This window comes from Vigna radiata, chromosome 7, assembly GCF_000741045.1.
Source record: "Vigna radiata var. radiata cultivar VC1973A chromosome 7, Vradiata_ver6, whole genome shotgun sequence".
In the NCBI taxonomy this organism is placed as follows: Eukaryota; Viridiplantae; Streptophyta; class Magnoliopsida; order Fabales; family Fabaceae; genus Vigna; species Vigna radiata.
In genome coordinates, this window is record NC_028357.1 from 32,534,836 (window position 1) to 32,541,473 (window position 6,638).

General features: G+C 36.2%; 1 long non-coding RNA gene across 1 annotated transcript; it reads right to left on the reverse strand.

Annotated features, from left to right (window-relative positions):
* Positions 1-1,844: 1,844 nt before the first annotated feature.
* On the reverse strand, positions 1,845-4,032 carry LOC106768104. Its single transcript, XR_001376225.2, has 3 exons — positions 3,943-4,032; positions 2,166-2,295; positions 1,845-2,082 (listed from the first exon to the last, which is right to left on the reverse strand). It is a non-coding gene; the product is annotated as an uncharacterized LOC106768104 (long non-coding RNA).
* Positions 4,033-6,638: the final 2,606 nt, after the last annotated feature.

Below are 6,638 nucleotides of genomic sequence, written 5' to 3' on the forward strand. Positions count from 1 at the left end.
ACGAAAGCTAGGGGAGCGAATGGGATTAGATACCCCAGTAGTCCTAGCCGTAAACGATGGATACTAGACGTCGTGCGTATCGACCCGTGCAATGTTGTAGCTAACGTGTTAAGTATCTCTCCTGGGGAGTACGTTCGCAAGAATGAAACTCAAAGGAATTGATGGGGGCTCACACAAGCAGTGGAGCATGTGGTTTAATTCGATGCAAAGCGAAGAACCATACCAGGGCTTGACATGTCACGAATCCTCTTGAAAGATAGGGGTGCCTTCGGGTACGTGGACATAGGTGGTGCATGGCTGTCGTCAGCTCGTGCCGTAAGGTATTGGGTTAAGTCCCACAACGAGCACAACCCTCATGTTTAGTTGCCAAGATTGAGTTTGGAACCCTGAGCAGACTGTCGGTGATAAAGGAGGAAGGTGAGGATGACGTCAAGTCATCATGCCCCTTATGCCCTAGGTGACACATGTGCTACAATGGATGGGACAAAGGATTGCGATCCCGCGAGGGTGAGCTAATTCCAAGAACCCGTCCTTAGTTTGGATTGTAGGCTGCAACTCGCCTGTATAAAGCCGGAATCGCTAGTAATCATCGGTCAACCATACGGCGGTGAATTCGTTCCTGGGCCTTGTACAAACCGCCCATCACACTATGGGAGCTGGCCATGCCCGAAGTCGTTACCTTAACCGCAAGGAGGGGGATGCCAAAGGCAGGACTAGTGACTAGAGTGAAGTCGTAACAAGATAGCCGTACTGGAAGGTGCAGTTAGATCACCTCATTTTCAGGGAGAGCTAATGCTTGTTGGGTAGTTTGACACTGCTTCACACCCAAAAAGAAGCGAGTTATGTNTGAATAAAATTTGGAGATGGAAGTCTTCTTTCGTTTCTCGTTGGTGAAGTGAGACTAAACTCATGAGCTTATTATCCTAGGTCGGAACAAATTGATAGGAACTCATTTTTTCACCCCCATCCATGCCGCCCCCGTGTGGCAACATGGATGGGGGTGAAAAAAGGAAAGATTGGGATGGGGTTTCTCTTGCTTTTGGCATAGAGGGCCCCAGCAGGAGGCCCACACGACGGGCTATTAGATCAGTGGTAGAGCACGCCCCTAATAATTGCGTCGTTGTGCCTGGACTGTTAAATAACTCTGATGGAGTAGCTCCAGCCATGGACGTGGATTTGAGGCAGCGGAAGATGATTGTATTTGAACCAGAGGCAGCGGAGCAGTTTACTTGGGGTTTGGCAGCCATATGTAAAGATGAACAGTGGTTTAGATGATGGTTGAAGAACTGTTTGGTGGTGTGGAAACTATTTTAGAATAAACAGCTACAAATTAGCAAGACAGAAAAAGAAAAAAAATGAATCTAAAGATTAAGCTTTAAGAAGATACATATCACACACCTAATTGGTGGATGATGTTAGGGAGAATATCCTGCCACTAGTGGAAAAATTGCTTTTTATGACGGGTAAAAATGACATATTATGACGGGTAACCCTAGAATCATAGTTCTAGGTGTCATAATAGGTATGTGCATTTTATGACGGACAGAAAAAATCCATCATAATAGGTCCAATATATTATGACGGACAGAAAAGTCCATCATAAGAAGTGCAGTATATTATGACGGACAGAAAAGTCCATCATAATAGGTCCAGTGTTTTGTAAAAAAAATAAATCATTATTATATTTGACATATCCATTCAATTTATAATTAATTTCCTATATTATCATTTCATCAATCAATTTATAATCAATATAGCATGAAATGAATATATTCAATTAAACTATCATAATGAAATTTATTTCAATCATTAAATTATCTAATAATATTTATTACATAGTTTGTACATCAAACCATATACTAAATCAAATTCATTGAATCAAGTCAACCCCAATTATCTTGGAAGCACCGGTGAGTCTAGCTGCCTCGCCTACAGAAAATGTAAACGCAAAAAATTTACAAAAATTTCCTTTCATTTTGAAAGAGGCAAGGCAACTCACAACAAGTCCCAAAGCTCCCAATCCAAATATAGCTAATGATGAATCTTTCCTTGGTTTTGCAACATTTAATGTAGCATCAAGACCTTCAATAAGAAAACCAATGATATAGTTAATTGAAAGAGAAACTTTACAAATGACTAAAAGAGCATAATGTAGTTATTTCAACCTGTTGAGATTCCACATCTCAGAAACTTTTTGTTGCGTGTAGCCATACCAAATTTGACTCCAATAACCACCCAATCTAAAAGACTTGAGGGAGGATTATCTTCCATTACTTTTGCAGTCAATTACAGTGCCTGATGATATAAACCTCAAAGTTACAGTCATTACTTGTTAACTCATACACGAAACAAACATAGTTCAATTCGAGGGTCTGTCACAGCTAAACGTAAAACCTTAAACCCTAGAATATGGAAAGGCACCTGTAAACTAAACAACAAAAGCAAATAACACATTCGACGCGCCGAGAACATGAAAGAGAAAAAGAATGCATTGCATGAAACGAAAATGCAGACTAGCAGAAACACGAAATCAAAGTACCTCATCGCTGTGAAAAACCAATCTTCTTTAATTACCATAGTTTATGCGAATGTTTGGTAATGTATATTACTAGGAAGCATAATCAAATCATATACATGTGAATAATATTGAAAGTTGTAAAGTAGCCTCATGAACACTNATGTATTTCTCTGACAATTGATTTCAGGCTNGATGAGGCNATTGAAATTCTTGAAAACATTGTGATAATGAGGGAAGAAAAGCTTGGGACTGCAAATCCTGATGTTGCTGATGNGAAGAGAAGGTTGAAGGAGTTGTTGAAGGAAACAGGNAAAGTTCGGAACAGAAAAACCAAGTCGCCNGAGAACCTTTTTGATCNTGATTATATATNACTATAGCTAGATAGATGTGGTATGAAAATGTCCATGTTTTACAGGAATTCTAGAAATGGAACAACGGTAGTTTATGTGGGTAAAAATCAAATGGAATGAATAATCAAGAGTTTAAATGCTGAATATTTGTCCAAACCTCCACTACTAATTGTAGATACCATGTAACTATTTACTTTAGTTGGATGGATATGCATTGCTTTTTGTATAGAACATTATTTTCTTCCTTCCATTTCACATTTACGTTTATTATCATTTTACCAAAATTATTTCAGAAAAAGTATAATTAAATGATTTTCAATTCTTAGCATAAAAATTTGCATTTATAAAAATTTTCCTTTTACCAAAATTATGTCAGAAAAAATATAATTGAAGAACTAAATCCAATAATCTCACCCAATTCTTACCATTTATAATAACATTAAATTCTGCAGTTTGTAGACTACCATTGTTGAAATTTTAGTACATGTTATGCCACATGATTTTTCATTATTAATATCCTTAATAAGGTATCTCAACATTTAACATTTGCTCCTAACAAAGGACACACAATATTGTTTATTTAGCATAATATAATTCGAATTAAAAATAAGAGGAAGAATAAGAATTAGATTAAATTTATGCAGCTTTGCGGCCCATAGCCACAATCACTTTTCAAAACTATGCCATACAGAGGAAATATAGAAAAATGACTAGATTTTAACCATATGAGTCTAACATTAACAGATAAAACCTCAAATAAGGCGGACAAATGTTGATGAAGCAGTTAGCACTAACATAGTAATAAGGCAACAAACCATTGGACAAGAAAATGATCAAGTAACAAAACACCTTCCAAAATAAAGGAAAAATAAAGCATTACAAAAATTAAACATCACCACTTAAATACTTCAACACACATATTTCTAGACTGTTCTAGTTTATTGACATAAGTGGTAATAATTCATATATGAGATTGGCAANAAAAGGATTTTAGAAGGCTAAATAGATGGTAACCTTCGTTTAATCCAGCAACTATTAAGACAAAGTCAAGATATATACAGCAAAGAAACACACCACTTGTAGAGAGCACCATTTCTTGTTCCACCCATGCCATTGGATATAACATCGAGGTTGATAGCTCTAGCAGTCATAGAAGGAAACATCTCTGCCCATCGATTATATTCAAAGAAGTAACCAATTAAAACAAGATATTAAACATATCAAAGGTCATTAATTAAAGATCAAAATAACCAAATCAAAGTGTTGTAGTGCTAACCTACAGTATATGATTGGTACAAGTTGTAGTTCTAACCTACATATAACAATCCAATAACATTTTTTCAATTTTATTAAAGACAAAGGCTTCAAAACCATTGGAATCGCATTCTTCAAATTCCATTATTTGTTTCCATTTGTGCCCCCATTTCCGTTTAAACCATTGGAAACAAAAACTAAACTTACACTCTGACTTCAAAAATCACATGAATGTTTGCATTTAAAAATGAAAAAAATAAATAAATAAAACATATAGCAGCATCACACTCACAGTTTTATCGAACTAGGGTTTATCTGAAGAAGGCTTGGATTGATTGGAAGGCTTGAAGGGAGCGGCATTGTTGTCCTTGTCATGTTATTTCATGAACCATTTCCTTATATCACTCTGCAATTCGACGGAGAGAAAGACAAAACATAAGGTAACATCTTTCAAGGTGCAGAGAAAGATAATCGAAATGAAAAATAAGAACCCTAACTTACCATTCCTATTTAGGGCGAGAGAACATAAAGTTTCCACCAAAAATAGGTCAATGTAACAATAACCACAGAAAACGAAAAACCAAAACAACCGCAATGTTTCGATTACTCACTGCATTCAATCCTCAACGACAAATCAAATGTGATTGTAGACAAATCGCGATACCAACGCTAACGAACAATCGGTGATGGCAACACGAGCAAATTGCCGATGCGACACTGCAACTCAATTGTGTGAGCTTCTATGATTGGGAGAGTCGAAGGAAAGTTTCTGTGACTGACTCTGTGAGCAAGAGGGAAAATGAGTATTTTCGAGAGAGTGAAACATTTCGAGAGAATTTTAGGTTTTAAGGCAACAATTTTTTTTAAGTTAGGGGTTTGCATCTATTATGACAGGAATTCCAAAATCTATCATAATATCTTTTCACTATAATTTCAATTTTGCCACCACATTTAATTTATTATGACAAGTGACTTTTTATCTATTATAATAGACATAATTTTTATTACGAAAATGTCACTGTTATATTTATTATAATAGGTTTCTTAAAATATGTCATAATATATTTTAGTTTTATTACAAAATTACCACTAGCCAATAATAAGTAAATTTCACCTATTATAATAAGTCAGTCATAGAATCCTCTTTCTAGTGGTGGTTTTAAGAGTTCATAATATTAGTCACTTTGCATGGTTCATTTTTGGACCCCGGAGAAAAAGTTTGAAATCTTGCATATATGACAAATATTCTTCTTACCCTTGTACTCCACATCAGTTATTGCTAGAAAGAAAGGTAAAGCAGTTGATAGCCCTGACGTTTCCTTTGCTCTGAATTTCTCTATTTTTTATGACCCTTTCTTTTCAGACCTGTATGTTTGATCCATAATACCACCCCATCGTCATTTTCTAAGCTATCATTGTGTATCTCCTCCGTGTTACACCTTTGCCTCTCCCTTTTTTCTATTCTCTATACCAACTCACTTGAACTTTCCAAAGTGTTCCTTCGGAATTTCCAATATGGATTTGTTTCACTTCTTCAGGAATATACTTTCTGGCAAACTTAATAGCAATAGGCTGCAAGCAATGATCATTACCCACAATTCATATCACCTATTATGTTCTAAATGAATCTATCTTAGGTGTGTGTGTGATGTGACTCAGATACAAACAGCTGCAACCACACTTGAACCACACATTAATTACAATAAAAAACAAAAACAAAAAACAGAGGTAATGTACAATATTGGGTCACCACTGCATATCATCAACATTGTAAACTTAATTACCATCTCCAATCTAGCTAAACAAAATGTTTGGATACGAAACTGGATCATCATTAATCACACTTAAAATAATGAAAGTATAAAATAGATTTGCATACTAAAAGATCTAATAAAATTTACCATTATTATACTACGCTCATCATTTACTATAATTACAAAATGGCATTAAAGAATGCACCGTGTTTAAGAGAGGTATTTCTACAAACGGATGGAGAATCCAATGTGATTTTCCTAGAGCCATTAGTGGTTTGCTTCACCAAGACCCCTTCTATGCTCGTAGTACCAAGAAGGACCTCTCTCGTTATCCAGACACCTTCCCCTTCCCCTATAAAAATGACAAGACTGTCCCATGGAGATATCACTACAAAAAAATATTCATTTATCTGCAGATTATTACATACGGATTTAAATCCCTATGTAATGCAAATATTATATACGATGATTTATACGGATCCCCGTATGTAATGAAAAATATTACTCGCCCAAATATGTTTCCCCCTTTACTCTCGCGCTCCTTTCTCTCGCTGAATTCACCAATACTCTCGTGCTCCCTCCCTCTTGCAAACCCATCTCACTCTCACCGAATCATTTCATCATCTTCCTCCTTCAGTTCGCTCTCTCTCAAGCTTCGTCATCTTTTTCATTCAATCTCGCGTTGCACTCGCACTCCCTCCCTCTCGCTTAGTGACACAGAAGATCTTATAGGGTTCTCAAGTGCAAACCTTTCTTCTAGGG